The following is an 11,085-nucleotide window of genomic DNA, read 5'->3' as shown; positions in this document are numbered from 1 at the left end:
CGTTTGCGTCCAGGTCTGACGGACAATCTTGTTCTTACCTTTAGTTGCTGAGATATCGTCATTAGAAAATGGTGGGTTATTTTAGTGAGATTAAGAAAACTTCAATTTTCGTGTTTATTTTTTTCTAAAAGCGGCTCTGTCTCAGCAACCCGAGGTCCAACCTTCAATGTCTCTTAGACAATTTTATAGCAAATTTTCTGAACTTTTCAAAAAAAATTTTTTCAGAAATGGTCACTTATGGCCACTATTTTTAAAAATTGAAATACTGCAAATATTTCGCTAAAATCATTGGCTATATCTTGAAAACGAAACTCTTTATCAAAAAATCTGTAAAGTACTTTTCGATTGTAATTTCAATTTTTCATTAAAAAGTAATGTCAAACTTGTTTTTGCATAAAACTTCGATTTTTTCCAAAAATCACTATATTTTTCAAAAATTCAAAAATTTTGGGAAAATGAGTTTTAGTGAAAAAAAAAATTAAAAAAAAATTATTTTTTTTCCGTGTGCCTATTTTTTCTCAAAAGTCCTCAACAATACCTACAACTTTGCCGAAATTGATCAGAAAATTCACTCAAAAGTTACAGCTGTTTAAATTGGAGACTTGTATGCGTGAACCAATGACGTAAAATAGCTTATTTGGTCATAGGCCCCCACAAAGTTTAAGTCAAATAAAAAAATACAAAAAATAAAATTGGTCGAAATTGGCGGATTTCTTAGAGAGTTGCTCAAATGTATCTTTTGCAGGTAGGATTTTTATCAAATCTCAGATAAAAAATAAAAAAAAGTATTTGTATTTGTGATCAATGTTTTTTTTTTATGAAATAATCATTATTTGTAATTAAGTTATTCCTCTAGCACGTGTTGCATAACTTTTTGTATAAACTGATCATAAAATTAACTCACAGCTGTACAACAAGTACTCATCAAAAAGACTTCACCGGTATGCGTTTCGCAAATCGCTACTTGATGAGTGCAATTAAAACCTTTCCGCAGGATTGGATAATAATTTGATTAAGTTTTTCATCACCTCCTCCTTTCCAATGGTGCTGGTGGTGATATGTAAAGAGGGAGGTTTTTCAATTTAAACTCACCGAAAACAAAAACATTGACCAAAGTATGTGTGTGTGTGTGTTGTTGTGTTGTGTTGGACGAGACTAATGAATGGAATTATAATAATTAGAAAGAGAGGAAGCTGTGATGGTCGACGGTGGCACTAGTGACCAACTGATGGCTGGGGTGGAATTGTGGGCCATTCAGATGGATGTTCGGTAACATCACACAAAATGTCTCAGAAGAAGAAAAAAGCCACCAAGATTGTCCAGCTACTGTTGTTGTTGGTTTTATGTGACTGATGCTACTGTTGGTTGGTTGTTTGGTTGATGGTTATTACATTATTGTTTGCCAGCTTTGATGCGATGATGATGAAGATGCAGCAGCGCAGCATCATCAGACTCAGATAGCTGGAGAATGGAAGGGCGTTTTCCTCTTAGTATGTAACGCTTCACTATTTGCGAAGGAGGTTCGCAAAAGTTGTCAAGAGAGCTGTTCAAGTCATCTTCCTGCTGTTTTAATGATTTTTATTGCTAATTACATGGACTGTTATGGACATTTGCAGCATAAACGAATAGAGTCTGGGTGGAAAGTTTCCGGAACTCAAAAAATGTTTGCAATAGTTTTTTATATCTTTTTCAAGCTTTCGATAATTTTGCATTAATAAATAAATTTATATGATATTGTTTTGCTCCATAAGAATCTGTATGTCTTTGTTTAAAAAAAAAACTTTGTCAACTGAAATTTATTGTCATAAAATAATTTAAAAATAAATAGAACGGCATTAAAATATCCTACGATATTCAAAAACATTCAACAATCAGTTTTCCTCTGCTAAATTCCTCAGATTTACGACTTTTCTTTTTCACACCATTGTGTGCTTACATAGTCTTCCCTTCTCTTCTTGTATTAAGTTACTTTTCGCCAAAGTCCAGTGCTCTAATTATTCCAAGAGGCGCTGAAATTATTGTTTGCTTAGTGTAATGACTTCTTGCAAATACATCTTTCAAAAGTCACACAACTCCTCCCTCAACATGGCACAAACCGTTTTGTTTTGGCTTTGTTGCCGGCTGACGATGACGACGACGACAGGTAATTAGCTAAAAGTAATAGTTACTTTAGGGAACCCCATGCGGTCAACGTCGGACAATAAGTCGTTGCCTTAGCGAAATTAACAGTCGTACAAATGCAGACTTAACTTGAGACAAATACATTCCAGACGTTGGCCTCAAGTCGTTGAGACTTTGAGTTGTGACATCAGGTTCACGGGAATGGGAATGAAGTAACATTTAGTGCATAAATGGTTTTTAATTATAAGGGAGTAGTAACAGCTTCATTTAAGTCTGCCACAATGCAGTAATTACATTACAACAAAAACTTTTAAAACTCATAAATAAGAATTTTCCACGAGAGGGGGTGATTGATTTGAACAAATCTGTAATTTCTGTCATTTTTTCGCTTGTAAAAAAAATCGCATGAAATTCCGCGGAGGCAGGCGTTTTAAAAAAGTTGGAACGCTGTTTTTGATCGCATAAATTACAGATTTGATCAAATAAAGGTCAGCAAAGTTCTAGAATCATCTACACAGAAAAAAAAAAATGATGGTAATGTTCATCAGGAAATGGTGACAGATCTTGTGGCAAAAAAAGTGTAATATTACATCAGGAATTGGTGAATTTTAATCAGTTTCTGATAAATATTCCTCAGATTCACATTTTTACACATTTTTTGAGTAATAATATTCAAAAAATGAGTAATATTCAACCTTCAAAATTTTCAACATTCCAAAATTCAACATTTTTTTGCTGTGTAGACATCCTAACAAATTACTGGAAAGAAGAATCATCTTGATTGGTTGAGTTATGCCCCAGAACCATTGAGATTGGGTTACCGTTCCAACTTTTTTGGAGCCCTGGGCGTTGGAATGTTGAGACGATGATATTTATTTCTTTGTAATTTGCAATTATTTTTTCTTCAAAAAAATCATAATGTCTCTGGGATTTTTCTATTTTTAACATGGCGTGTTCTTTGAAAATAAAAAAAAATACATTTTAGGAAAAAAAAGATGTTTCAACACAGAAAAAAATGGTAATATTCATCAGTAAAGGTGACAGATTTTGTGTCAAAAAAAAAGATTAATTTTACCCCAGAAAATGATGAATTTTCATCAGTTTTTGATGAATATTCATTAGGTTCACATTTTTACACACAGTATCAAAAAATCAAAAAAAAAACACAGTATATATTTCTCAAAAAAAGGTAAAATTCAACCTACCAAATTTTCAGCATTCAAAAATTTAACTTTTTTTTCTGTGAAGTTCATGATTTAGTTTTTGAAAAACAGTTTTAAAAAGCATTTTAATTAAAAATATCAAATTATTCTGGAAAGTTTTATTTAGTTTCAAACATGACCAGTTAAGAAACCCCATTTTTGATGGTTTTGCATTGTTTTGAATGCCTAATCAATAATCAGCAGTTTTTTACAAAAAAAAAAATCCAGAATTTCAAAATAAGCGATTCTCTGCGAAATCTTGACTAACATTGCAAGTGGGCGTAGTATTGAATGTTTAACCATTTTAAAATGTTAGTCTTGATTCAAAAGTTTTTAAAATATTGTTTTCAAGAAGATTCGGAATATTTCACGAATGTTTCATTTTTTAACATTCAAAAACTGACCATTAGTTGCTGATGCATCGGCATTAGAAAAAAGAGGGTTGTTTGGGTGGGACTTAGAAAACATGAATTTTACTTGTGGTTTGGTTGAGCGTTTTAGCAGAATGCATTACTGTGAATACAAAGAGACGAGTTGTTCCTTTTAATTCCGCTATATATTTTTAATATCTTGACAGATACGTATTTCGTCTACTACTTGCAGACTTCATCAGTGTTCTGTTTTCGACTGAAGGTTCATCGCTGGTGTATCCATATTTGTAGTTACTGTAGGTACTACCTCCTCGAATTTTACTGTTTCTATTTTTTTAGCCGCTGTATCTCAGCAACCAGTGGTCCAATTTTCAATGTCTCTTAGACATTTTTATAGCAAATTTTATAAACTTTGAAAAAAATTCATTTTTTCTTTTAAAAAACGATCTTTTAATGGCTAAAACGAGGCAATTATCAAAAAATCTGTGATGTATTTTTACGTTTCAATTTCAAATTTATACTTTAAATGAAGTGAAATAGTTTTATGCATAAAATGTTATTAGTTTTTTCCAAAAATCACTATTTTTCAAAAACTCATTTTTTTCCAAAAAAGTTTTACCCAAATAATTAGGGTAGTGAATTTTCAAGGCAAATTAATAAAAATTTCGCAGCATTTTAGTTTTTGAAATCATGGATTTCACGATAATTTCACAGCACTCTAAAATCTTCTAAAAAAAACATGAAAAATGTTTTGTTAAAACATAATTATGTACAAAACACATTCTAAAAAGCAAGAAGTAGTAGAAATAAAATTATCAATTAAAAATATTTAAATTGTAGAATTTTCGTAAGCTATTTTAGTATTCTTAAGATTTTAGAAATTGATTTTGCTAAAATATCTCTAAAACGAAGCAAATCCTAAAAGTAGAATTAACTAAATAAATGTTAGAAAAATTAGTTTTTTTCATAAATTTCAGCACACGATTTTTTTCCTAATTTAAACAAAATTCAGGCAAATTTTATGTGCAGTGTTAATTATTGATACATTGAGCATTATTGCAACGGACAATATTTGAAAAAAAAAACTGTTTTAATTTTCCTTTGCATTTTTTCATTTTTTTTTAAACTTGAAAATGTACGAAAGAAAAAATCAATGCTTTATTACTCCGAAAAGATTTTTTTTTTACAATAATTGTTTAAATTTCGTGGCATTTCACGGAATTTACTAAATTTTACGGCCAGGAGCAAATTTCACCGATTACGCGGCTTCCGCGAAATCGCGAAAAATTACTAGCCCTACAAATAATTTATAATACAAATAAAATTTATTTACAATTGTGGTGGAAAATTTCTCAAATGATAATTTGAATTATTTCGAATTAAAAACAAGATTCCTTGAACAAAATTTTCTTACTTGAAAGAAAATAATGGTTTTCGAATAAAAAAATATTAAAAGTTTCTTTTTTCAAATCAGTTCAAACAATTCTTTAAAAATCTTTTTGAATAGTTTTCAAGTAAAAAAATTATAAAACATTTTTCCTACAATTTTAATTTCAGCAAAAAATATGCCAGATTTGTACCAATTGGGATCAGAAATAAATTGCCAGCTACTTTTTTTTAACTTAATTTTGAGTTATTTTGCTAAATATTTCAAAAGGTTCAATCTACATTGGAAACCCATGGCACATTGGTTGTTTTGAAAAAAGTACTCTAGGCATAAAGTTGTCTTCGAATCAATAATTTAAAAACAGACATTTTGATGAACCCAAAGCCATTTAATTGAATGTTGAATGTTGAACATTTTCAAAACAAACAAAAAATCTTTTAAATTTTCTGTAGAAATTATGAAGATTGGACTTTTTGGTAGCTAAAACACAGTCACAAAAAAAGATAGAAACAGGAAAAAACGTATTTTGGCTCATTACTCAAAAAATATGGATCATTTTCTGAACCTTTCGATAAAAAACAGAATTAAAATAGTAAAAAAAATCAAAGTTATCAAAAAACAAACCGATATGGGGCCCTATTTTAAATGTATGTAAAGTACTTCTTGGTTCCAAATTTTAATAATACATTTGAAAACAATATGCAGCTCGAAATGTTTTTTTAGCTTCTATAATAAAACCAAAAAATATAAATTGAAAAAAATATTTTGGCGCAAAGCGCAATTTTTAAATTTTGTTTAAAACCTGACATTTATTTTAGTTCTCAACGTTCTGCTCCAGCTGAAAGTAGTCAATTGTTCTTTAACATATGCAAGTAGCTAGAAATACCATCAACCGCAGAGAGATAAGCTTCTCGGTCTGTCCAGCAGTGACTTCTGTGCTTATTATTGCCCAATCAGCAACCGTTCTGCAGCTTCAACCTGTTGTTGTTGGATCTCTAGCCGAGGTTCGAGTTGGGAGGCTTCGCTGCGAGGGGGAAACCTGTAATTATTGCTGAATGTTGCATAATTTTCGCACTCGTGCAGATTGTGTGTGTTATTTGCAGTTTGCCAACCGCTTCTTCAAGCATCCATTACCGACACGAGGCCAATCGAACAGTTCTTAAGTTTAGCCAGACGGTTTTCTATTGTTTTTTTTTTTGCACCACGGATGAACTCTTTACTTTCAAGCCTTCCGAAAACATAGTATCTGTTTTGTTGTCACCGTAAAAATTTATAAAAAAGTTTTACCACAAATAATAAATTTTACAAAACCTTATCTTGTTAAAATTGTTTAACAAATATTTAAAAATTTCAAAAAACCAACTTCAGTTTTTGTCACAGTCTTTGATGACCTTCACAGCCTTACTCTCGAGTGCCACCAAGTGTTGATGGATGCGCACAACTTTTGAGCACCCAACAAAACTTATGTGGTCCAAAGGGGTGGTGGGTGGTGAAGCAATGCTCTTCGAATATCCGCAGGTGATCGCGAAACGTTGTGCGAGAAGCCATATAAACTGTTCGTCGCCGGTTTGCTCAACAAAGTTAGTGGAAATACGCAATGATCTGCAGCAGCAACAGAGACGAAAACATCAACAACAGCAGCGGATCGTACAAGGTTTAGAGGCCACTCGTGGAAAGTGATTAGTTGTGCGGCTAGCGGGAAATGGGTTTGGTCTTCTTCTTACTTTGGGCAATCGGTTTCACACTCGTTCAATTGGATGGCGTAATCGGATGTTTTTCGATTTTCGAATTAATTTTCCTTTAGTTTGCCATTTTTTGGGTAACCCTCGAAAGACGGATACAATTTGAGTTTTTTTTTTGTATAGTAAATTCAATACGATTTCTTTTCTGGACGTTTTTAATCAAAAATTTGAAAATTGAAAGACGTTTAAGAAATTCTAAAACAAAAATGAAAATAAATATAAAGAAAATTGTAAATTGTTTCAAGTTTGAATCTATTGCATAGTTTCATTTGTGTTTGAATATATATTCGCTATTTTTTTTTTTGCTGCTGCCTACAGTCCAGACTCGATTATCGACAGTATGGCTGTGTTAGAATATTGGAATTATTTATTTGTTTGTTTATTTATTTATTTATTTGTTGGATGAACAGGAAACCAACCACTCGAATTGGATAAATTTGGGGTAGCTGGACCTGTTTTTTTCTTATTGCGATTATTCGGAATATAAATTGAGTCCATTCAGTTAATTGAGACTTGCCAATTTCTTGATTTCATCTTGGTAAATGTGAGAATAACCCTCTAAATCTTCAAAAGGTTGCGTTTTTCAATATCGAACATTTCGGTACCCAAAAAAGTATACGCTATGGAAAAAAAAATTCAATTTATCGCAGTTTTAGTGGAATAAATTGACAAAAAACGCTCATTTTATTTTCAAAAAATCATACCTCGAAACTATCATAATAAACTCCTCCCACTTTTTAGTAGTTGACGTTTAATTTGTATATTGAACCAATGATGGCTAGGGCGCTTTTAACCTTTTCATCAAATTTTAAATTTTAGTACTTTAGACCGAAAAAAGCATTACTATTTTTTCAATTGTTTTTCATTTCTTCAAGAATTGTATTATAAGTATAACAAACTTTACCTTCTTTTTTCATTTTTTTTTAATTTTAATTAAAAATTAAGACAAAAAGTAAAAAATTATGAAAATTATGTGGAAAGTATTGAACAGTTATCCAATGAAGTTGGACGTAAAATTCAATTCGGACTCATAAAATTTTTGAGATTAAAAAAAATGCACCGTTTCGAGTGAGAGCCATTTAAGGATTTTTATAGTAAAATGTCTTCATTTATTTTGTAAAAATGCCCAATAAATAATCAATGGTGATCCGAACTTAAATTGGAATGTATGACAAAAGGTCGAATGCCAAAAGGTCGAATGGACAAAAGGTCGAATACCAAAAGTTCGAATGGAAAAAAGGATGAAAGTGGACAAAAGGTCGAATGAACAAAACGTCGACAGGACAAAGGTTCGAATAAAAAAAAAAAAACATTTTAATAAACAAATATTTTGAGGTGAGCCTAAAAACACAAATATTGAAAGCCACTATAAAAAGATGACTTGAACGTTTTTCTTTTATTTCACTTGAATATTCTTAAAAACTTTGAGGTCTTCTCAATAAAAAATATTTATCTTTAAAAATATAAATAAATACGATCGATTGTATTTATATATACAGCACTGTAAATTTGAAGAATCTAAAAGCCTATAAAATATTCAAACGATTTTTTAAAATAAAACAAAAATTTACAACATATTGTAGAAGTGGTATTTTTTAAAAGAACCGCTATTATGTGAAATAATGGAAAAACTCAAAAGGACATCAAGAGAGTCAAAAATAGGTTATTTAATTTAAAAAAACTCAAAAAATATTAAAGATGTGGACAAAAGAACTGCTCGTGTTTGAATGAATGGAAAAACATCCAAAAATATTTTGACAACCAAGGATTGGTTGGTTTTAAAAATAAAAAATTGGCTTCCAAAATATTTTAGAAGTTCAATATTTTTTGGAAGGAACTGCTCATGTTTGAAAGAATGGAAAACTCATTAAAATATTACGGCAAACAAGAAAAGGTTGTTTTTAAAATTCAAATAAAAACGTAAAAAATACTTTAGAAGTGGAACATTTTTTTTGAAGAACTGCTCATGTTTGAAAGAATGGAAAAACTCACCAATATATTTTGACAATCAAGGATTGGCTGTTTTAAAAAATAAAATAAAAACTAGAAAAACATTTTAGAAGTCGAACTTATTTTGGAAGAACTGCTCATGTTTTAAAGAATGGACATGTTTTCAAAAACTGGTTTAGAAATTATTCTGTTTATTTAAATAAAAAAATGTTTATTGCTTGCTGAATGGATAAACCAAGGAAAAACCCAGATTTATTTGTGAGAAAATATTTTGTTTCAAGATTGTTTTAGAAGTTTACAATTATGCACCCAAAATTCAGAGTCGAGATAATCGTTCTCTCAAAATTTATTGAGGGCTCAGTGCCAAAATCGATAGAATAATGGTACCAACTCACACTATCATAACAGATGAGTTCATTCGTTAGTTGAATCAATAAATCTCCAACAAGTGTCATACATCGACTTCTGACTTCTCCTTGGTCACCAAGCTGTGGTGGCCGAGGCAGCTAAGTCATTGGATTGATTTGTCAAAGGTCTCTGGTGCGATTCCCGTTGTCGACACTTTTGGTTTTTTGTTTGACGGATGAACTTTTTTTGCAAATGAACCTCGAGAGAATAGTTCTATCGCCCATCTCGAGCTGTGTTCTCTGCGTCCGTGAATGGTACCACTATTCTCTCGACTTGAGACCATCATTCTCTCGAACTAGCGCTGCCAATTTTGGGTGTAATTATTTGTTTCGTTTTTTTCATTCGACCTTTTGTCCTTTCGACCTTTTGTCCATTCAACATTTTGTCAATTCGACCTTATGTCTTTCGACTTTTTGTCGCACATCCCTTGAATTGCTGTGATTTTGCGTTGAAAAGAAACAAAATTGTGAATAACAAGTTTTTCTAAGCGCTACCCAATCGGCCTTAAAACAAACTCGTGTTAAATTTTCTCAACTTTTCGAAAAGAGAAAATGTAGATTTATTAAATATTTCATCTGGAGATTTTCTCTATGTTCTCTAAGTCACATAAAAAAAATAAATATTGTAATGAGGAAAAGTTTCTCTAAATCTAATTTTAGTTAACTTATTATTTTTCCTCCACACCATTTTTTTCTGAATAGCTTAAATCATAACCTACAACTTTGCCGAAAACACCAAATCTAGAAAAAAAACAAAATGGTTTATTTGGACCTTAGGAAAATGAAATTACGATTTGCGAAAACGTAGAGAATTTATTTAACAGTTTGATAATAGATCAACTGTAAGAATGTTTGTATTTTGTGATATTTTTTTTTTATTTTGGAAGTTAGGCTTGACACATAAAAAAAATAACAAGCCATAATTTTTATATTTTAGTAAAACTTGTTTTGAAAAATTCACTTCTCAGTACTTATTAGTTTTTGAAAAATCTAAGATTTGAAAACTTTTTGCATTTGTTCATTAAAATTCCAAATATTAATAAAATAAAAAAAAATACAACAGGTTTAATCAAGGTAAAAGTACATTATTATTTATTTTTAATTTTAAATATTAACATTATTTGACAGTTGAGGGTTACTTGCAAGGATCACCTTTGATTGGACGTTTCACATCGTTGGAAATATTATTTTGGTCAAGCTGTTACAAAAAGAAAGCTCCATCACTCTCGTTTGCCAATAGCTATTTCTGGTCAGTCTATATTTAGCTTTAAAAATACTGTTAATTTATAATGTCCGCGAATTGGAGATGACCGTATAACATCGCGTCGATAATGGCTGTCGTAAAGATATCGCTTCCTCTTCAATTTGCTGGTTATCTTTGATAAACCAAGATAAAACTGAAGTTAATTGGTGTCGGTTTTGAAAGAAATGATTTATCAGGCATTTTTCAAGTATTTCTGTTTTTTTAAACAGCATTTTAATTGGACTTTTAACAAATTCTCTGAAAAAAAAGTAGGCGAACTAGAAAGAAATTCGATTGCCTCAATTCACTTTCCGTATCAGGTCCCAGAGGTGCACCCACTCGACTCGTTCAACCACTTTGGCTTAGCGTCTTAATGGAACATGCTGTTTTACAGCACCGACTCTCAACGACTTCCCACACATGCTACTCTTTTCCTCATCGAACCCGGCCCCCCTCTGAAGAACCAGTCAAACCAGCACGTGAGCACGTTGATTTACCAACTCTTGCAGTTGTAGTTCTTCATTTTCAATTCGCTTCAGCTTATCTGCGGTTACAACCATTCAAGATCTGCCCAATTCCGTACAGACACACTCGATGCTGACCCCGATTCTGGCGGTGGCCATTTAGATTCTGCGCTCTGAAGATCGCGATTTTGGCCAAAC

This window comes from Culex quinquefasciatus, chromosome 2 (assembly GCF_015732765.1).
Source record: "Culex quinquefasciatus strain JHB chromosome 2, VPISU_Cqui_1.0_pri_paternal, whole genome shotgun sequence".
NCBI classification, from domain to species: domain Eukaryota; kingdom Metazoa; phylum Arthropoda; class Insecta; order Diptera; family Culicidae; genus Culex; species Culex quinquefasciatus.
This window is presented reverse-complemented; position numbering follows the sequence as displayed.